Below are 23,995 nucleotides of genomic sequence, written 5' to 3' on the forward strand. Positions count from 1 at the left end.
GAATCAGTAAAGCAGATTAAGGACAAAATGTTTACTTAACAAATCCACCAATTATCCTTAAACTTGCTTTTAATAAAAAAGCTCCTTTTTTATCTTCCATCTTTGTCCCCATTTATTTGCTATATATTCCTTATCTGTTTTATATTTCGTTCCTTTAACAGAAATTGATATCAGCTCTCCATCTCTAACAGTCTTTCTCATAGTATGTCATTCATATCCTATCCTCTTCAAATACTAACTTCATCTTAACAATATTCTAAGATCCACAAGGCAAGAACTTGGTGTTTTGTTTGTTTGCTTGTTTGTTTTTGTTTTTGCTTTCTTTTGTTTAGTTTTTTATTTAGTTTTATTTTGCTTTTATTTTCCTGGCATCTTTTAATGGTTCCAGATTCCTGGCTCTGCATATACATTCCAAATTATCTTACTCAGTGATTGCCAGTTCTCACTGATGATTTCTTCAGTGAAGGACTAATCTACTTCTGTAGCAATGGGCTCTCTTCAATGATGTCTCACCGAGTCTTTAATTAACTACTTTCTTTCTATGGTTCATTTATTGAGCTTACTGTGCATCAGGTACCTGTCAAGTTACAGATATTTCTTTTTATTTCTGCAATCGCTACTAATTTGGAAGAATTCAACCAAGGTGTAGGCTGCTTACCATGTAGAACAGGGTTTGCGAACTTTTTAATAAAGGACTAAACAGTACAAATTTTTGACTTTGTGAGCCATTTGATCTCTACCCTTAATGACCCACCTCTGCAACTGTAGCATGAAAGCAGTCATAGACAAAATGCAAAGTAATTGAAGTGTCATTGTTAAAATAAAACTTTATTTACAAAAAGAGGGGATAGGTCTAATATGACAAGTGAGCTATACTTTGCAAGTCCCTGATAAAGAACCCATGTGATAGAGACAGATAATTATTGTTCCCTTTTATTTCCTTAATTAATTTATATCTAGTTGTAGTTGATGTAAATTTACATATTCAGAGTCAAGTACAGAGAGATGTAGACAGAGGATTGATATTACCTAACATCTGTTAAATACCTATTACTGCACACATTACTCCAAAACAGAATACAACAAATTAACTCTAAAACTTAGCAGCTTGAAGCAGTATACGTTTATTAACTGTTAGTTTCGATGTGTAAAAAATCTATGTGTAGGGGTCTGCAGGTGTAGCTCAGTGGTAGAGCACTTGCCTAGATATGGGTTCAATCTCCATTACTGCAAAAACTAAACCAAAAAAATAATCTGAATGTAGTTTAACTGGTGTGTTTCAGACTCATGGTCTCTTATGAGACTAAACTGAGGTTGGAGGATGTACGTTCAAACTCATTTCTTGTGTACTTTCAAATTAACCTTTTTTTTTTTTTCTTGAAAGGTTCAGTTCTCTGTGATCTGTCAACTGGAAGCCTCACTTTCTTTTTTCCCATGTGGTATTTCTCTCCTTTCTCTCTCTCTCTCTCTCTCTCTCTCTCTCTCTCTCTCTCTCTCTATATATATATATATATATATATATATATATATATATGCATGTGTGTGTGTGTGTGTGTGTGTGTGTGTGTGCGTGCGTGCGCGCACACATGTGTGTGCTGGGGATTAAACCCATGGGTCTTTACAACTGAGCTATACCCTCAGTCTTTTCAATATTTTTACTTTGAGACACAATCGTCCTAAGTGATTCTCCTGCCTTCCCAGTTAGTGGAATTACAGGTGTGGATAAATGCTCCTAATATCCCATATGGTATTTCTATAATATGGTTCTCTTTTCCCCAGAGAAAAACTCTGAAACAAAGTGAATAAAAAAGAGTATCCAAGCCTGAAACCAGGGCTTCCAATAACAGTTTTGGGAGTGACATACTAACATTTATGCTATCTGCTATTGGCCACGTGGACCATACTTTTAGGTATATGCTGTTCACTATTAATACATAATGTATTACTACTAATCTGTAGTTGAGCTAATTCTATTTAAGTCTCTTCTTTCTACCAATAGTTTTAATGAGTGAGGGGCTATATAAGAGCTTGAATTCTAGGAGGCAAGTATCCTTGGAGTCTATTTTGGAGAATGGCTATCGTAAAGTCCTAGATACATCCCTATTTGATCATGCCTGAATCTTTTCCTGCATTTTCAAATTAGAGTAGCAAATATTTTTCCTTTATGGTTTTGGTCCCTTATGATGATTAAAGTTTTTGCTTGCCTTATTCTATAACTCTTAAAAGCACAAAATCTGAGTACAGTGATTGAAAGAGCAAAGGGTAATCAAAGAAAGTGACTCTCATATGTATGTTATTCTCCAGAAGTAGTTGCTAGGATGGAGGGCATCAAGATGTACAATTTGGTAGTTCAGTAAAGCAATAAAATTAAGTTGGATCCCTGCTAGCAAAAGGACAAAGGGTGAGGGGGTTCGTATTGAACTGTCTCTGATTGGAGAAAAAACATTAGAAATAAATTAAATAAAGCCTAATTTCAGGTTCATTTTGTTTTTCTTTGAGGCCTTAAGGAACAGAAAATAGTAAGAATTTAGAGAAGTATAGTTGAGATAAATTGTACAAGATAATAAGACTTCAATGGGTTCCAATAAAAGCACTGATACTACTCAAGGATATTTGATTATTGGAAATTTCCAGTAAAAAATATGCATGCTTAATATTATAATGTAAAGTACATTTGCTATAAAATAGCTACAGCTACACAGCAGTTCAGACTTTCTTTAAAAAAAAAAAACTGAATAAATCATGCTAACCAAGCCCAGGATAAAATAGAGTTATAAAACAGAAATGTCATTAGGTTTTGTCTTAAGGCAATAAATCATTTTAATAAAACTGCTGTTAAAAATGCACAATGAATAGCATAAGGTTTTCTTTTTCCCCTATGAGTTGTTGAAATGAACTTCTTGTATGAACTACATTTAAAAGGAATCTAAATGATTGAGATATTAGAATATTTTTATACTGAAAGGCAAAGATGTTAACTATGTGTACATGGGTAAAATGAAGATTGCTGCACAAAAAATTAATACAAGTGCTCAGATATTCACTCTTAGTTTTATTATACACTATGAGACAAAGAATATATTTGTTAAAGTGCAAGCAAAGTCAAAATTCTGAAATTTGTGATATTCATCTATATGCATTGTTTACACAAACATCAATATCCCAGACTATAATGCAAATTGCAGTCTTACCAGATACTAATAATAATGGAGAAAACATAATAATCCAATTTGCTAAATAATATGTAATTTAATAGATTACAATATAAATTTCATAATACTAATAAAGTAAAATATTTTTCTGTAATGGTCCATTACTATAATCATTTTATATTTTACTTGCATAATGAAATTCTTCTTATTCACATAAGAATAATTTAATGGTTGATAGGTGTTCTTGATTCAAACCACAGCTGAAATTACATTGTAGAAAGAAGGCTTCTTAAACCAACATAGTGGTGAACTATTTTATTATTGGAATATGTACATTTTTAGTGCCACCTATTGGTAGAAAGAAGAGATTTAAATATTTAATTTACATATTAGTAGGAATGGATAGGGCATGAATAGTGAACAACATTCACCTAAAGTTATGATGTCTTTGGAAATGATTTTATAAATTATCAATAGTAATTATTCTTTCATTTGTAAATATGAGAAATTGCAATCAATATAAGAGTTGAATGATTAAAGAAAATAATGTTAGCATATAGTATTTTAAAAGAAATTATTATATTTTTTGTGGTTTTTCACACCTTTGCATCAAGTCTAAGATAAATTTAGTAATGTTTGTTCTATAAAATTGGATGCTCTAATGTTCAAGCATATATATTTAAAATCATTGTGTCTTCTTGATGAATTATTTTCACCATCAATGTGTTGTGACTTTTTTTTGTCTCTTCTGAATGATTTTGTCTTAAACTCTATTTTGTTAAACATAATATCACTATTTCTGTTTGCTTTTGGTTTTGATTTTCTTGGTATATCAATTTCAATTCTTCCAGTTTAAGTATTCATTTATCTTTGCAGGTGAGGTGAGTTTCTTGCAAGGTAATATTGTTCAGTCTTAGTTTTTAATCCTTTCAGCCAGTCTTCATCTTTTTTTAGATAATTAATGCCATTGACATTCTGAAATATTTTTGAAAGGCATATACTTATTCCTATCATTTTATTGTTTTTCTTCCAGTTGTTTGGAATATTCAGTGTTTGTTTCTTGCTCTCTTATACATCTTAGAAGCTTGATTGTTTAAGCTATATTAATGTTTGATTCTTTCCTCTTTATCATTCATGTGTTTTCTCTTCTAGTGGAATTTATTCTTTTATAAGTTCTCCTGATTGTGCTTATCTTTTTTCCTCTTCTGGGTGTAGGATTGCCTTAAGTATCCTTTGTAATGCTTGTTTAGCATTTATGAATCTCCTTATTTACTCTTGATTTGGGGTGGCTCTCAAGGAGCAGGATATCATAACCCACAGCTGTGTCAACTTGTGGATATGTCATCTTCTAGTGGTTCTGTTCCCTCTATTCTAAAGTACCTGAAAATATTTGTGTGGAAGTGGGTTGTGACTGGATCAAGATGCAATACCTTTCAGCTGGGTTGGGAATGTAGCTCAGCAGAAGACTGCTTGTCCTATGTGCACTAAGTCCTGGGCTCTACCCCAGCTGCACACAGCAAAAAGTTTGAAAATAACAAAATGCAACAACAGCAATATAATGGAAAGTGTCAGAAAATAAGAAATAAAAGATAAAGAAAAAAATCAGTAAAATAAAAAAATTAGAAGAAAGAAAAAGCCAACAATTATAGAAAAAAAAACAGAAAAGAAAGTGTAACAACTTATAGAAGAAAATTTAAAGAGGAGCTGGGGAGATAGCTCAGTTGGTAGAGTACTTGCCTCGCAAGCACAAGGCCCTGGGTTCATTCTCTAGCATTGCAAAAAAATAAAACAAATAAAATAAAAGAGAAAAATAGAAAAGAGAACAAAAGGAAGCAGGATAAAAGCAAAACAATGAAAGAAAGGAGAAAATAAAAAGGGAAAATATCTATAATTTTAAAAGAGGAGAAATAAAACAGAAAAAGAATAAAGAAAAAAAAAAAAAAAACACAGAACAAGGGTTAGGAGTTATTCAGCACCCCATCCCCAACACTGTTTCCACGGTGGTGCTGACCCCATGATGGGTAGGAGTCAAAGTTTGTGGAATTCTTCTCAGCAGCTTTGCACATTAGAATTAGCTAGTGTGGAATGTGGAACTTGGTAGACAATGGTTGTCTCAGTGGGCTGAGCGCTTAGAGGGCAGCACCTAACTAACCCTACATGTTAGTGAATAATGAGCCAGTGTGGAAGGATAAGCTTCCTAGACAAATTTTCTTTCTGGAGTTCCTTGGCCTGACTGTTCTTAAGGTAGTACAAATGTTGGGGTGTATCCCAGGGCACTCCCATTAGTGGGAAAGGATGAGTGCTGCAAAGATCTGTGATTGGGAGGGGTCACAAATTCCATGTGATCCACACCACATTACATCACACAGAACTGTTCACTCCCTCAGGGCTACACACTCAGAAACACTTGTTTTAAAGGTAGGTGACTTCCACTCCTCCCCACAGCACAGAATCCTTAGTAGTCTGGGCCAGAGTCACTCTCCAATTACAAAATGATCACTCAAGAGGCATTGGGTATTGGAGATCCTCTGAGCAGCAAACTCAAACAATTGGACCCTTCTCAAGATGATTCCCACTCAAGCACTGAATGTATATTCTGGGAAATGCCTAGAATTTCATGGAGTTCAATGTGCAGATCTTAGGTCTCTTATCTGTTTGGAATATATGTTTGCAAGATGCCAGATTTTGTGCTTGCAAAGATTTCCAGCCCTCCCTTTTTTTTTACCTATAACCCAATGGAGTTTGACCTTCTCTCCTTGCCGATTCACAAGCACTTGGTGCTGGAGTACTCTGCTTCTCTTACTTTAATATCTAATATTTCTGGGTTTCACCAGATAACTGATTGTGCTGTTGAACTCCACCAGTTCCCTGTAACTGATCACTCAACATGCACTTGAACACTTGTGGTTTTGGTTCTATTTTGTGGAGAAAAATGTGAGTGATAGATATGTACAAACTGCCATCTTGAAACCCCTAAGGTGACCTCTTTTTCTTTGAGTTCTTGATATTTTAATAATTGTTCAAGAATTGTAGGGTTTTTTAATTAAAGTAATATTATTAAAACTAACTAGCAAACTTGTATTTCTTCAAAAAATAGATGCAATGTCTAATAAAAAAATGTATCTTCCAAATTTACCAGTACTATGAAAACAATTTGCTATTTTCCTTGCTGCTTGAGTTTCAAATACCAGTGTAGTATTAAATATTTCAAATTTCTAATAAGATATGTATAATACAATGAGCAGAAAGCAACATCCTAACTCATTCCATGCCTCTACCTAGGTTAGAAATGACTTTGGTGATGAAAACATGTATTGTTTTTTAGTCATGCTCGTGGGAACCTTAGTGAGCTCCTGGTGATCCTTCAAGGGTCAAAGGAAAGGAGGAATTGAAGAATTAGAGTGAGTGGGACCCTGGATGTATTTCTCTGCCTGTGCTTTTATGTGTTCAAAAACATGTCTCAACATGTCTCCCACAGGATATGAAGTCACTGTTCAAAACCCTTTCCTGAGCTCTTTTTATACAAAAAATTTGATTAAGAATATTTTACAACCCTGTGATCCATGACCGTGAGAATTAAAAATAATGGGGATATTTATTTATGTATGTTTTAATGAGTAAGTACATTATAGTTCAGATGCAAAGCATCCCCTCGAAAAACTCATATATTAAACAATGCAGGAATGTTTAAAGGTGAAATGATTATGAGAGTTGTAACCTGTAACCTAATCAGTAGATTAATCCATTTGATGAATTAATAATTTGAATGGATTGCTGGGTAGTAATGGACTACTAGGTAGCAGGAGGGGTATTGCTGAAGAAAGTAGGTCATTAGTGTTATGGGGTGCAACTTAAGAACAGATGGATCACCACTGAGAAGTCCAAATTTGAGAGTCTTTATTAAGCTGGCCAGCTGACTGTCTCACACAATGCCCCCAAAAATGACTTTTGGGAGAACAGCTCCAACCATAGGGTTTAGGGGTTCTTATACCCAAAATCACATTAATCATAAGTGTCTATTGCTATGATTCAAAATTACACATTAACATCATGAGATCATCGACAGAGGGGGAAGTGGGTCAAAATGACCCTTACCTAGGTACAAACTAAAGAATGGTTGCTAACATTCACACAATTACGGTTTACATGGTACATTGTTTAGGAGCAACAGGAATCAAAAGAGAGCAATTCTTTACTTCATAGGAGTTGCCATTGTATATTATTAAACATGTCACACCAAGTAACTGATGATGGGCACAGAGGCAGGGTGTTCCCATGGGAGAAGCTTATTTCCTACAAAACATGGAGTCTCAGAGCAGAATGGAGTCTGTTTAGTCATTTCCCTTAGAGTCTGGCCTATAACATTCTCATGGAGTCAGATCTGTCAACCCATCACAACTAGGGATGTGCCATTTTGTTCTGGCTCCTCTCTTTCCTCCCCTTTCCTCTACTTCCACGAGCTGTGCAGCTTTCTTCTGCCGTTCCCTACTATCATGATATTCTGCCATATCTCAGACTCAGAGCAATGGAGTTGGCTGACCATGGACTGAAACACTGCAATTGTAAACCCCAAATAAACTTTTTCTCCTCTAAATTTTTGTTGTCAGATATTTTAGTCACAGTGATGAAACACAATGCACATATAATTGTGTAGTGACTAGCACAGTACACATGGGAATCCTTCCAGGAAGTTTCAGTGCTTGCTCAGGTCAGAAGCCATCTTTTTTTGTTCTTTATGTTCAAACCTGATCTCCCTGGTTAAATTCGTATCTCCAACCTCAAGAAAAAACAGCAATACTGGTGTTACCCAGAATTCCATGACCAGTCTGAACCTATTTTTTATTAAAACAGTTGGATCTTCTTGCCTCTTGAATTGCATAATGTCATTAATGCAATGTTGATGATATCAATCATGACATTGCACCATCCATCAAGCAACCCAGGCCTAAAGGAATCTAACGACCTTGCCAAGGTTGTTACTGTTCTCCATAGATGATAACAAATCCAGGTCTTACCTAGATTATGCAGGAAAGTGCAAATGATAATTCATTTTCTAGTCACATTAAATTTACTCTTTATAATGTCATATACTGTAAGTTAGAACAACACACTATCCAACCATGTGTTCTCTGGAGCTCTTCAGCCTACAATCACTGCATTCTGAGGTCATGATCTGTTGATGTTGACCACACTCCTGCCTTCCATACCACATCACCAAAAAAAAGCATTGTTTACCGTATGCTAGTCACTCCCCTTCCTCATTAGCATCCAGAGCAGTCACTCCAATTCTTCCAAAAACTTGGTACCAAACATCAGTTACTCTTGGGAATACCTGAAACTATGTCCTTCTCTTTTATCCCCTGAATTAAAAAAAAAAAAAAAAATTGGTCAAGTACACATAATATAAATTTTAGCATCTTAACCATTTTTAAGTGTGTAGTTCAGTGGAATTAAATGCATTCACAGTGTTGCACAACCATCACCGACACTCTTCCCTAGAACTCTTTTTCATCTTGTGAAACTGAAACTCTACACTCATTAAATAACACCTTCCTATTTCTCCCTTCCCCCGGCTCCTGGTAACCACCATTCTATTTTATGTTTTTATGAATTTGACTATTTTAAGTACTTTATATCAGTGTATTCATGTAATATAGACAGTCTACAACTTACCGTGGTTCAAATTACGATTTTTCAATTTTATGATGATGTAAAAGAGTATGCGTTTAGTAGAAACCATACCTTGAAATTCAAATTTGACCTCTTCCTTTGCTAATGACCTGCTGCGATCCTCTCTAGTGATGCTGGGCAGAGAGCAGTGGGCAACAGCATTGAGCCACAGTCTCTAGTCAGAGGGTCACTCAGGTAGACAACTGATACTCTCCAATGAACTGTGTTAAGCTATGTTGCCAAGCCAATTATGTTTATTAAATGCATTTTTGACTTAGAATATTTATATACTTCCCCAAGACTAATCCTAAAACAATACGACTTTCTTATTTCCTTTCCAAGTAATTCCTGTCTAATATTTTAAGAACAGGGAAGGGAGTCTGTCTCTTTCATTACCATTTCATAAAAACTATATTCTGCTCTATCTCTTGATAAGTCATAGAGGAAACTTTTCAAACCAAAAGCCTTTTGGTTTTTAATAATTTCATAAAATGATGGTTTTAAAGTTTATTTTGGAAGTCATAAACTGAATATTGATCCTATTGCTCTTGTTATTTCTTCTGTAAAAGTCCTAATTCTTCAGAAAGGCATGGGGAAGCCTCTGGTTGTGAAAGAAAGAATCATGAAAAGAAAAGTAATTTTAAAAATCCCAAAGGGACTGGGACTGGAGATGCATCTCAGAGATAAAGCACCTGACTTGCATGAGCAGAGCCCTGAGATCTCTCTCTATCACCAAGAACAAACACACAAACAAACAAACAAAAACCCAAAGATTAGTATCTGAAGCATTAATTTAACCATATTGTCCTGTTGCCCCTAATTTACTATTAGATTTCCATAGATCACAGAAGATTAAATTTGAATAACCTCTGTTCCAGATTATTTTTTCCCAAATTGTGTCCACAGATATTTGAGATTAATCCTTCCAACAATCCCATGAAATAAACATTTATGATGTCTCCTTTGTCAATAAGAAAAGTGGACAAGATTCTTAATTTTTTGGTGGCATTATATTGGGAAATGTGATTGGAATTTATGTGTCAGTTCAGTCACAGACTAATTGTATGTCTTTTGGAAGCATGTGACCTCTTTAAGACCTGAGCAACATTATTTATAACTTATAAATTGAGGATCAAGTTTTTGTAAAAAGTAGGCAAGATAACATATGTGAGTTGTTTACAATGCAAAAATGATGTAAATATTAATCAATAAAGTGAAAATTATTTGTACTTCAAAAGTATATATAGATTAACTAGCATATTCACTACCAAATTCCAGGTGTACATTTTATCAGCAAAGGCTATGTTGGACCTAAGTACACAAATTTGAAAGGATTAGAGTACATATAATTTTTTACATGAATATTGAAAAAGTAGAGGATGCCTGACTCACTGATCATGATGGTTACTTGTAAGCTCTGAGAGTAGAAACAGAAATTGAGAGATTGCTGTGGAAGTTCATAAAACTCTGGATAAAGTACACTTATTTCAAGATTCATTTGCTTGTTCTCCTTTTAAAACAAACTTTTTTAATTCTTATTTTTTTTTCTTAATTTTCTCCTGTTGTCCCTTAGTTAAATTATGGAGTCCATTATATTAACATAAGAAGGGAGAACTATTTTGGTCCTTTTTCCTAATCTGGCCATGTCAGTATCAGGTTCTGACTTTAAACAACAAAAACGAAAAATCAAAAAGGTAAGACATAACTTAAATTAAATGTTTCTATATTGTCTACCAAGCCATATATGTCTTTTTAAAAAGAAACATTTTAAATTTGTTCTAATTGTTATACATGACAGTAGAATGCACTTTGACACATTGCACACAAATGGAGCATAACTTCTCATTCCTCTGATTGTACATGGTGCTGAGTCACACCAGTAGTGTAGTCATACAGGTATATAGGTTAATGATGTCTGTCTCATTCTATTGTCCTTCCCATCCTCACCACCCACCTCTCCCCTCAGTGGGAGAGGGTGAGTAGGGAAGAATAAAGGAACACTGGATTAAGTCATATACATCTTAAAAAGAAGTGTAATGAATTGTCCATTGATAAATATTTACCTTGAAGTTTTAGAACCATGCAGATAAAAGGACAGATTTTTATTCAAAAAGACAATCACCAAAAAAAAAAAAAAAAAAAAAAAAAAAAACCTTTGACCTAAAGAAGTGATTGCTTAGGCAGAAGAGGGCTCAATGTTCAAGTTATCTTTTATATAGAAAAATTTCTGATGCCTATGTGCCAGGAAATCCTCATAGACACCACCCACCCCCTTCCCATGGTTACATTACTTTTGAGATTTAATCTTGAATATAACATTAGTGAGCATATGTAGAGTTGTTCAGAAAGTTAAAATGTAGGTGAACATTTTTATCCATGTTTATCCCATAGTGGGCATTTTCAAGTATTGAATAGACATTTATTAAAATCATCCACTGATTTCTTAACTTGGCCTTCTACCTGCCAAAGAACTTTTCTTTTGTATGCAAATGGATATGCATAAAGCTCAGTATTTATTAAAGATGCTTCACATTTTAATACATGTTAATGGTGTAAAGGTGTATGTTACTACAGATGTTCTTTACTGAAAATGAGTATAAATACAGATATAAATGTACAAATAAATAGAAACATTCTCCTCCTCCTAGTCTCACTTTCTATCTTTCTCCTCTCTCTGTGTCTCTCCATAGGCAATGAAATAGGGTGCATTTTTTGTTTCTGGAAATTCTGCTGTAAGGAGCAGAAGTCACCCAAATCTGACAGCCAAATCTCCTGCCAGATCAGATAATCCTCAAATGGAAATTACCCAGGTCAAGGCAGATAAGTACAGCAGAGTAGATTCAGTTTTTGGTTTGTGACATAAGGACACTGCATGATCTGAACAGACAACTAAATATGCAGCTAGAGGGTATATGACCAAAAATGATGGAAATGGAGCAAAGAAGAAAGAATTTCATATCTGCCTTCAAGTAATCAAAATATATTTCACTAATTAAGGTGACATTCTAACTATTTCTCCCATAGGGTATTCTTATCTGTCTGGTGTTACTAGAAATTTGTAAAAATTTATATTAATAAGGCATGCATATGAATAGAGACATAAATAAATTCTGTAAAATTTCAATGAAAGAATTGATCAGTGCACCTAGAATAAAAACATATCTGATAGCAACAAATTTGGAAGAATTTGGCAATATCTAGTTGACCTGAAAACAAGCAAATGATCCTTACAACTTTTAAAAATGTTTTCTCCCTTTTTGTTATAAAGTAAAATGGCATGGTTAACAAAAAGTGAAATGCAGAAGCTACAATTTAAATAGTTCTTAAGAGTAGAAAGCTAACCATAACTGTCATTTCTCTACATTAGAAATTAAGGCAGCAATATTCACTTCACATAACTCTTCCTTCTATCTTTTATTTAAGATTTTATTGAGATTCACCTTCTCCAATACCCCACTGTGAAAACGTTGGGCCTCTTCATGGTGTTATGTTTACATTTGGGTGCCCACAGGATTTAAAACCACAGAGGATTTCAAATCTTTCTGACCGATCCACATTGGGTAACATTTCCATTTAGTACAAACACATGCACACTCACACTCAACAATTTTCATGATCAATACTTACATTTACTTGTAATGTATTCTAATTTTCTTTCCCATGAAACTCGATTGTTTTGCAATTACTTAAAACATTATGAATTATAGACAGTCTTACAAAGAGAGTCAAAGACTTCAGTTGGAAAACATTTCTAGTGTAAACACTAATTACAGGAAAGTTAAAAGTATTATTTACAATTTTTAAGATGTATTTGTACTTATCTCAGATTCCTCCCTTTTTCTCTGCTTCTATACCTGTGAACACATTTCTACTATTATTTTCTTGAATTTACAATCATCTAATCTGCTTGTTATTCCTGTCTTAGACTTAGGCGTTCCAACCCATTTCCACAATGAGCAAGTGATAATTTTAGACAACATAAATCTCGACATTCATCCTGTGCTAAAGACATTCTAATGAGGTCCCTTTTCCATTTAATTCCCTGACATTCATCCTTTTTTCCAGCCATATCATCTATTCATAATTGCCAGATAAGCATTTTTCCTAAAAGTTTACAGTTAGGCTTCAAACAGGGAAGCAGAAAAAGTATGAATGACATGAAATTAAACATTTATTGTATAGTTAAGCCTTACAGAATTGTGGGGAAAGTTGTTGAAGAAAAGCTCTGGAAAAAGATGGTTGGAGCATCAGAGAAATGTCACCGACCAGGAACCGTAGGGAAAACTGGTGGATCTGTGGAAGTACTTGTTTCTGTGCCTGGTTGTGAGTTAGAAGTTGGCTACATTAGTAGATAGACAGGAAGAGAAGCTAAATAAATAAACAAACAAGCAAATAAAACACACACGTAACTTGAGAATAAACTAGAATTCATAAGTATGAATCAGAACTTGCCTCTCTTTTACCTGAATTATACAGATAGTCTGAGAAGAAGTTGCTGCCCTTCACCCCCAAGTTGCACCTGTGTTTGGCTCAGGATTTGGTGGAGCACAAGAAAAGATCTGATGGCAGGAATCCCAGGAGCACAAAGGGTGAGAAACCAGTGAGCTAGCAGCATCAATATGCTAGCCATCTATGCATAGGGACGTGCCCCAACTAAGCTTTTAGGAAATAACTATGGCTCTACTTCTACCTTTCAACTCTTTCTTGAACTACTTGTGCCTAGCCCTAACCATAGAGGAGGTGATTCTGGAAAATGTGGTTCCTATTTAGCTAAATGGACAAAATACGAAACCATCATGCTCTATATGTTTGCTCTTCCCTCTGCCTGAACAGCCCTGTACCTCAATTTTATCACCTCCTCTCTTCTAAATCCACAATTCTTTTGAAATGTTTCTTCTCTGAGATTTTTGCAAATGTCTATCATGATATTTAAGACATTTTATATTCATCAATTATCTAATTTTACTACCTTTAACTTCTGTCCCTTGAACCTAGTGCATAATATTGTTCAAAAACATTGCTGAGGGAATAAATGAATAACACTTATCACGTCCCCCTCCCACTTTAGGTCAGTGAGAATATCTACACAACCAACTATGTTATCTGATGCTCGGGAGCAGAGTTGAGTCTTTTACTGGTGTCTATATTCTTAGAACCTATCAAATGTCAGAGACATTTTGTATGTTCAGACAATTTTGCTCAACAAATGATTTTACATACATCACTATCTTTTCTTCTAACAGTGGAAGGAGATTTCCCTGACAGATTTGTACATTTTCCACATGTTCCCAATGCTAATTGGCCATGTAGTCAGAGGGCACCTAATACGTATTGGTTGACAATGCTTCTGAGAGTTATATTAAAATTGATATGTGAATTATGCCTGACAATTCTGAGTGCCTGATGTGTTCATGGGTAGATATTTCATGAGTGGCACAAGGAATTTTAATGTATTTGTGATTTGACTTGTCAGAAAGCCAAGTCATTGATCATCTTTATAATCCCCATAATGAACGACTCTAACTCATGCATAGAGGAAGTTACAGTTGCTGTCACAAAATATGATCAATCATTTAAGAATTAATTTCAGTTAAATGTTCACAGATAAATTAGATCACTTTGCCATTTGGATATCTGCTTTGCCTCATCACTTTTATGACTTCTCTTATCTTTTTGTGAGGCTTGTAAGCTCTCTGCCTACAAATTTGCCTGAGTAAAACAGACCATTTGAAATATACTCACATGTTCACTTCTTAGGGGAAAAAAATCATTAAACTACTCACCAGTTGAATGTAATTTAGCACCATGCAAGTTTACTAGGCAACACATTTATTCAGCCTAATGCACTGTGTTCTGATTTCTAACAACAGAAGCCAGCTGATTTTCACAGTCAATAACAATTTACAGATAAAAATCAATCCTTTTTACTTGACTAGAGTACAAAACACCTTATAAGTATTTATGGTTTGAACTGTTTTTTTTTTTTTTTTTTTCTTTTGGCACCAGGGATTGAACTCAGGGGCGCTTGACCACTGAGCCACATCTCCAACCCTATTTTTTATTATATTTAGAGACAGGGTCTCATGGAGTTGCTTAGCGTCTTGCTTTTTACCTAGGCTGTCTTTGAACTCCAGATTCTCCTGCCTCAGCCTCCAGAGTCACTGGGATTATAGGCATGCGCCACTGTGCCCAGCTTTAACTGTTATTTTTTATTCTTCCAAGGTAAAATGCTTTTGGTAATATCAGTTTGATTTGTTTTGTAAAACATCTTAAAGATGTTCATCCTTTCCTATTTCTTTTTACAGGAACTTCTTGTTCATATTTCCACTTCTTATGCCTCCTCCCATTCTTATTTTGAATGTTTCTGTTTATATTTCTAACCAAAAAATCTTAGGACATTTTAAAGAGACTTACACAACTTACATTTCTGACTATGAAGAACTGTATTATACCAAACCAATCTCTTTCTTAAAACAACTAGATGATATAAGAATTATAAAAATGAAAACAACAACAAAACAATTATATAAAAGAAGTGGAAAATATCCAAGAGAGTGAAGACATGAGTGGCCAAATTTTGAAACAGTCTGGAACTGAGCTGGGTAGTGCGTTTTCTGACCCTTCAGAGATGCGCATCCCAGAAGATGAGCAAAAACCAGAGGCTCAGGTTGTTCGTCAACCTCTCAAGACTATGAGATAAAAGTTGGAGTTCCAGGCTACCATTAGAGTTAGGAACTGGGGAATCAAGATTCTCAGAAAAAGAAACCACATGCCTTCTGTTTTGCTTTCTCCTTACAGCACCTATGGATTTTGAAGATGAATGGAAGAGGAAATAAGGAAGCCAATTAAAAAAAGAGAAATGGAGAGGCCAAAGCTTAGGAGAGCTCTTGGGAGTGTTTCAGTGCTGTGGAAACAAAATTGTGAATTCAGAACCAACAAAGGAGAAAAGGCTCTTGTAAATGACCAGGGTTTCAAATGCAGCTTATAAAAGAATATGCTCTGGGAGTGAAAGCAAACTAGAAAACAATCCATCCTCAAAATTTTTAAATAGACCATTGTTATAACCTGGATCTAGGATTTTCCACAGTGTTGAACAAGGCTTGGTCTCCAATGCAACACTATTCAAAAGTGATGTCTTCAGGAAGGTGATTGGATCATCTAGTGGATTAATCCATTTTGGGATTCATAATTTGATGTCATTATTGGGAGGTGGTGAAAACTGTAGGAAGTAAGACCTAGTTAGAGGAAGTAGGTCACTGGGGTCTTGGCCTGGAAAGATATATATTGTCCCTGGCTCCTTATGCGCTCTCTGGTTCTCTCTCTCTCTCTCTCTCTCTCTCTCTCTCTCTCTCTCTCTCCTCACCCCCTCTCCCCTCTCTCCCTCTGCTTCCTAGTTGTCATGAGGTAAGAAGATTTCCTCCATCATGGCTTTCTTCTATGACCTTCTGATCCGCCCCATGCCCAAAGCAATGGAACCAGCTAAGTGTGGACGAAATCCAGGAGCCAAAATAAATCTTTCGCCAACTAAGTTATCTTTCTTAGGTATTTTGTAATGATGATGAAAAGCTGACTGATACAACCTCCTGTCATTTACTTTCAGGTTGATGCAAACTAGTCTGCTCTAACTTATTTTACTTCCCAAAAGAAAATAAAATCTTCTCTGGGGGACTATTACATCAGCTAGAGTTTCTAAAACACTTTCTAATACAATGATGTAAAATCATCTAATATGTCTAGAGATAAGCTAAAAATGAAAGATAGGGGTGGGTGGAGACAATAAAATATTTTCAGACAAGAACATCAAAATTCCTGTTTATAGGTTAAGATAAATCAATACAGTATAGTGAATTTCACCAGAGCAATAGAATATATCTAAAAGGTATTTCTAGAACTAAAAGTTTCAAGGGTTAACATGAAGAACTCAATAGATGAGTTTAACTATTGAGTAAACACAGCAAATGAGAATTTTACTGAACTGAAAGATTAGATCATAGAAGACATGTAGAGTAAAAAATGGAAAGAAAATAGGATGAGAAAAACTAAAAGAGTGTAATAGCTATATGCAATTTAATGAAAGAACTAACATTGTTGTGGAGTCCAAGAAGAGATCAAGAAAAGAATTAAAGCAACAAGAGATACTCTATTGAAAGTTTGCACTACTGACTTAAGATAGTGAGTTACACATTTGAGGACTTTTAAATAAAGTCTTATTTCAGAATTCTTCCAGGTATGGGCTATGTACTCTTTATAGCATATTTGTTATGCTTCTTTACATCTCTATTATGTAAGCCTTTTTAAAATTTTTTCCAAGACCTTCTTTCCATTCACTTGTGTATCAATGCATAACAGGCACAGTTGTCAGTAAGGGAATCACCACAACCCAACTGACCTAAAATACATGTGGTTGCTTCTTACTGTGGAAAAGAATAAATAAGTTGAGCTAAGACATAAAATCTCCTTTATGTAGCTAATTATATAATAACCCACTGTGACACAGAGGGAAGGGTAAAATTGATTCCTAACCTATGATAGTAATTAGCTTTTATGTCTGAGAATAAGAATTTATAGCAGCTTTTAACAGCTGTCTAAAGTCAGTGGGAAAGAATCATTAGAACATCTACTGTACTGGAAACTTACCCAGGCCAATCAGAAACTTTGTTCTGGGTTTATGTATGTGCCCATGTGTGATGTATTAGTTTTTGCCAATTTCACTTTGTTCTATGTACGTGTGCATTTTCATCAAGAATTTTCTTCAAACTAAGGGAAAAATATAAGAGACCATTTTGGTCATTTCCTTTACATAGGTATATCTGTGTGTGGTTCTCTACCTCTTACTCAGAAGCATAATCATAAAATATATTTTTAATGACCTGATTTTGGTAGTTTTGGCCTTTTTCCATTTATCTTCTCAGGATCAGTAGGAGCTAATATGCAAATGCATTGGCTTGATAGTGTTGGAGAAAATAAACAGTCCTGCTCTTGGGCACACCTTATAACTCACAGCTCTGTACCCTTAGCCAAGTGCTCCAAATTGTGTCCTCCTGTCCTTGGTAATCTCTTGCTGAGTCACAGGTTTGAAATGTATTCTCGGCATGATTTCCTTGGCAGCAGCTGTGGTCAGGTAGAAGTCTCCATCTGTGACTCAGAAAAGCTACTCATTCCTACTAACAAAGCAACTAGAAGAAATGTTAAGAGAAACCAGGTATAATATTCACCAAGATTGTCAATTTGCAAGCAAGATCAGTCAGTGTACACCTTATGAACTGTGTTTGGTTCTAAATGTTCATTCTCTGACATAGTGAATTATTCAACACCAATACGTACATGGAAAACAAACAAACTTCCATGTCATGCTTCAATTCCTGGAGCTTCTGGATAAATTTAACATTAGAGTTTGTAAATAATATTAAAATGTTTTTAGAGAACAGGGAGAATAAAAAGAATCAAATACTTCTTAGCAGTTTGTGTGCTCACCTCAGTATTTCATTTACAGAAAAATACAAAAATAAGTACCTTTTTCAATAACTTAAAGTCTAATAGAAACATAGCATAAACAGGTAACTGGAATATAATTTGAAAGAGTGCTATGGTAGAACTAAGTATATTGTGAGGCAGGGACAAAGTAGAGACAACTTGGGGAAGGAGAGTTATAATAAACATTCTGAATTTTAGAGTCAGTCTGAGATGCATAAATAAAGAGGAATGACAGATATTTTATGCAAGGGCACAGCTTAAGAGAAGCCAGCAGCAAGGGGGTATGCCAAGCAGTAGTTAGGCAAGCAAATAGAATGCAAGTTTTGAGACAAAACTGTACAAGTAGACAGGATTTAGGAGAAGGTGCTAAACAAATATACTAATTAAAATGAACTTTATCTTTAACGGAAAATGTGGGAACAGCATTTTGGATTTGCATTTAGGGAAAAAATTAAATCAACAATGTGAAAAAATGTACTCATGCACACACACACACACAGAGTTTTACACGATTAGACTTAAGTGATCAAAAAGTGGCAGAAACAGGATACAAACCAAACCATCTACCTTTCCTCATTTTATTGTGAAACACTCTTTTAAATCTTTGAAGGCACTTAAAACAATTTTAATTCACTTCATTGGAAATCTTTCAAGTACCTATTTTAATGTAGGTAAAGTAAATCATCAAAGGAGATGAAGGGAAGGAAATAGAGTCCCATAGAGACTGACTGATTTGTCTAAGGTCACAGAAGGAAAGGAGAGCACAGGGCCTAACATCTCATGCTTCTCAGCCTACCTGTGTGTGTGTGTGTGTGTGTGTGTGTGTGTGTGTGCACACATGTACACATGTGTTTCTTTCCTTATTACAGAAACAAATTATTAATGACATATTTGCAAAAATGCAAATTCACCATCTAACCCTAAAAGAAGGTGGCCCAGTCTATTTTATATTATAAATGTTGTCTTCAAGCTTATTATTTTCCTATATTTATTAACTAACCTAAATCTCTATAATCATGGTCAAAAATATCTGTACTTTCTATAACTATACCTATCTCTATTTCCCTAAAATTAATCAAAATAGAAATGTATTGGCAAGTATTATAGGAGCTTGAGGAAGTTATTAAGTTGTTGTTGAAGCAGGCCAGAGACCCCCACCCAGAAGACCCTTACCATAATTAAGCAGAAACCCCCACTATATTTGTAACATATAAGTTCCTTCTTCAGAAAGCTATCAGCAAAAACTTCTGCAAGCAGAAGGGCATTTTTACTTGGTAGTTTCCTCTTTTTTGTAAATGCCAGGTTTGCAGAAAGAAAAATAAACTATGAAACCACTGTCTGTCTAGAGACTGGAACAAAACACTTGTCATATGAACCCCAAAACCACCCCCCTCACTAGGTATGAACTTCAAAGTATTTCTATACTCATTGTTCAGAGGAAGAATTCTTAGGTGTGAGTCACCTCAGTCAATAAACTGCTTCCTGAAAATTCCTCAGGTGTCCAGCCTCTTTTGTTGCACTTCATTGTTTCTAAACATTTAGCCAAATTAAAAAAAAAAAAAAAACACTTTTAAAGATCTTTTTCCCAGTAAGCAAAGTTGTTTTTCAATTCTTTTCATAACACTGAAGTCTTTTCTTTAGATACACTGTCCTCTAAACTTACATCAATCAAGTAGAGCTATGCTCTCTCTCTGGTAATAATGTGATGATATAAAAACTTTATTTCCATTTGAAAAATGCATAAACATATCAATTACCTAATACACTTTGCAGGTTGCTTTTATTTAGTTGATTATGGAGCTATCTCATGACTGAGTCAGAACTATGACATTGTCTTCTTTAAATGGCATTATGAGTTCCATCATCTCGACCCTGTTTTGTGAACTCTGAAAGCTCTTTACCTTTCAAGTTTTATTCTTTGAAAATACCATTTCTACACAGTAACCAGTCACAGTAAAATTATCATGAACTGACAACAGAATGACTGGCATTTAGAGCACTAATTGTGATTCTTTCCAAGGAAAAATATTGTGCGAGGACATAGCACCATATTAAAAGTGGAGAATCTGAATCAAAATGGAATCATGGTAGCATATCTTAGGAAGTGTTTTAGTCAGCTGTTTTGTCACTGTGTCTAAAGGATCCAATAAGAATCACTTTTAGGACAGTTTATTTGGGGGTATATTGTTTCAGAGGTCCCAGTCCATAGGCAGCCAGGGGCATTCCTCGGGGCTTGAAGTGAACCTAAACATTATGGAGGAAGTGTGTGGCAAAGGGAAGCAGCTCACATGGCAATCAGGAAGCAGGAAATTTCACTCCCCAGATTCAAATATATACATCAAGCCACACCCCCAAATGCCCCACCTCCTCCTTCAGTTACCATTCAATTAATACCATCAGGGATTAATTCACTGATTCATATAGGCTCTTGTAACCCAATCATTTCTTCTCTGAACCTTCTTGTATTGTCTCACATGTGAGCTTTTGGGGGACATCTCACATCTAAACCCTAACAGGAAATAATGATACCTACAAATCCATGATGATGAGGTCTCTAGGGGCACAAATTCATCTCTGGGACACTGTCTGAACGTCATTGTAGACTCCCAGTTACTAATCTCCATGAAATATTCACAGTGCTTTACAAAACAATGTGGTAATAGGGAGATACAACATTAATAATTAAGAAATAACAAATGTGCTAGAAGTCTCAACAACCTTGTCTCTAAACATTGTCTCCTTAGCTCATGTAAAAGCACACACCCACACAGAATTGCAAAATTACAATAATGAGTTGTTTTATTATTTGACTAATCACACCTTCATCTTAGATATTGATTTCAAGAAGGGTGAGAGATTTCTTTTTTCCCCAATTTTTATCTCCATAATAGAAAGCGATTTTCTCCGCATGCACCAGTTTAAATGTCACCTGAGGCAGCTTCTCAGAGTGGCCTATAGCACGTAATGAGCCATGAGACAACTGCCAGATGGTTTACGGGTTTATTCATTACAAGACAAAAACCACAGTTTATTAACAAAGAAGAGAAAAAAAAAAATAAAACCAAGCCAGTTTTAAAGAAAATGGTGAGATCGATTAACAGAACAGAGCACTAGAAATTTTCATTTAGGTTAATCATCACTTCTCCATACCCTGATTTCAGACACAAATGCCCAGTAGTTAATTAGGGAGCTAAATGACAGTGCCAATATGTCTTCTGATTAGCTATTTTAAGTGGTGGACTTCATTGTTTTAATAAATGCTGATTTTCAGCCAATCATCAATCTTTCACATGAATGAACATATGCCATTATCCTTCACAGGTATTATGAACTGCAGAAAATCAGAGCAGTGTGAGGATACTCAGAGAGAACACAAACAAGAAAGCAGAGGCTTCAAAGAAACCTCAAAAGTTCTGCTGTTAGACATTCATTCTTCCTTAATTCCAAGAATTTGGGATCTCTGGCAGTTTCTATTTTCTCATCTCCCTGGCAGTGAAAAGCTGATCTCAGGAGGTAGATTCTTCTCTAATAACTAGGGATGTATGTGGGGGGGGGGGGGGTCTACTCAGTCTTCAATAAATTTCTCAGCATACAAAGATTTCTATTTTTTTTTTATTTGTTCGCATTTATCCTTCATATTTCCTCAAAATGTGCTAGTGCCATTAATTGCTTCAAGCAACTGGGAGGAGCATATGTTCTTAGTGGTAGATTGAATGCTCAGGTTAAGCCAATCTCAGTGGAAAACATTTTTTAGTCTTATCTTTTTAAAGATAAAACTAATTTGCATTTCTAAAACAATTTTTTTTTGACTCTGTGACTCTTGAAAACTAAAGAATTTTATAAGATTTGTTTGAAAAAGTTCAGCAAACACTTTTACAAGAAAGAGTTGCTTTCATGGTAATACTTTCATAAGACTGGTTTGGAAAATCAAGAGGCAAAGACTACAAGGTGTGTTTTATTTCCTCGACAAATATTTGCTAAAAACCAACATGTGCCTTCTCTGGTGTAAAGAAATACAACAGTCAATGGATCAGGCACAAATCCTCTTCTGTGAAAGGTATCATAATGCAAGGAATACAGCAATAAATAAGAAGATTTGCCACCTATAATAGCCTTCCTTATTCATGAGGAATGCATTCCAATACCCACAGGGTATGCCTGAGTCCACAGACAATAATGAAACCTACAAATGTTGTGCTTTTTCCTATACAAGCATACCTATAATAAACTTATAAATAAGGTATAGTAAGAGTTCAACAATAACTAATAATCAAATATCCTGTGATAAAATTATGTAAGTATGCTCTTCTTCTTCTTCTTTCCTGCTCCTTTTCTTCTTCTTCTTCTTTCCTGCTCCTCTTCTTCTTCTTTCCTGCTCCTCTTCTTCTTCTTCCCTGTTGTTGTTGTTGTTGTTGTTGTTGTTGTTGTTCTTCTTCTTCTTCTTCTTCTTCTTCTTCTTCTTCTTCTTCTTCTTCTTCTTCTTCTCCTTCCTGCTCCTTGTCCACCACTTTCCTCCTCCTCTTCTTCTATTTCTTCTTCTTCTTTCTCTCTCTCTCTTGCTCTCTCTCTCAAATTCTTCCCATATTCACCCTTCTTGTGATGATGTGAAATGGTACAATGACTGTGGAATGAGATGCAGGAGTGAATGATGTATGTATTTATCCCTGAACACAAGCACTGCAATACCAGAATCATTGATCTAATAACTGAGAGACCGTTATGAAGTGTCAAGTAGTGGGTCACAAACACAGCACTGGTCCACCAGACAGAAGATGATTCACACCCCAAGAAAGACAAAGCAAGACAGGGAAAAGTTTGACTGTACTGCTCAGAGTGGTATGTAATTCAAACTTTTTGAATTACTTATTTCTGAAATTTTCTATTTAATATTTTTGGCCCAGAGGTGACCACAGGTAACTATATTGCAGAAAGCAAAACTGTAGATAAGGAGAATCTGTCATAATATGTCTTTTAGTAATAAAGAAAAATAATGCCAGCTAAGTGGATGAAGAGTCAGGTGAGAGGAAAATACTATTTTATGAAGGAAGTCTTTGCCTTTGTAATTAGATGGCATTTAAATAAAGATCTAAAGGAAGTTAGGGGTAAAACTTGTAGATAACTGAAGTAAATAGCCTCCCTGAATCAAATGCTAGTGATTGGATCCTTCATGGCAGGTTTAAGAAACAGTAAAAATGCCAGTGTCACTTGGGTAAGAAAGGGAGAGTGTGCCCAAGAGTACTTGGATGAGAGCACTGGTGGTATGAGGATTCTGAATGGTAGCTTGGTTTGGCTTATACCTTAAAAAGAATGATGGGAGGAGGATTGAAGATGGTGGATTAGAGGAAGGCTGAATTTTGAGTAGCTGTGTGTCTTGGGATTTGAGCAGCTGGAGTAATGCTTCTTAGTGAGGTAGGTCAAAAAGGGAATTCACTGAAATTCAATATTGGAGAGTCAGCATTTCCTAGCGACTCAGAAATGTGGATAAATTGAACACAGATTAAGAGACAGCACATTGGTGCCAAGTTTGTTGTGGCAGTGTTAGCAGCGCTGGTTCACTGCAGAGGAGAGGGATAACACAAAGAGAGAGAGACAGCTATGAGACAGGAAGTTAGGGATGACAAGATGGCAGAATATGCCAGGATGTCCACCAGATCACAGGGAAGTGTACCTGCTTGTGTTACCCACATTGCTATGGGACT

This window comes from Sciurus carolinensis, chromosome 10, assembly GCF_902686445.1.
Source record: "Sciurus carolinensis chromosome 10, mSciCar1.2, whole genome shotgun sequence".
NCBI lineage: Eukaryota > Metazoa > Chordata > Mammalia > Rodentia > Sciuridae > Sciurus > Sciurus carolinensis.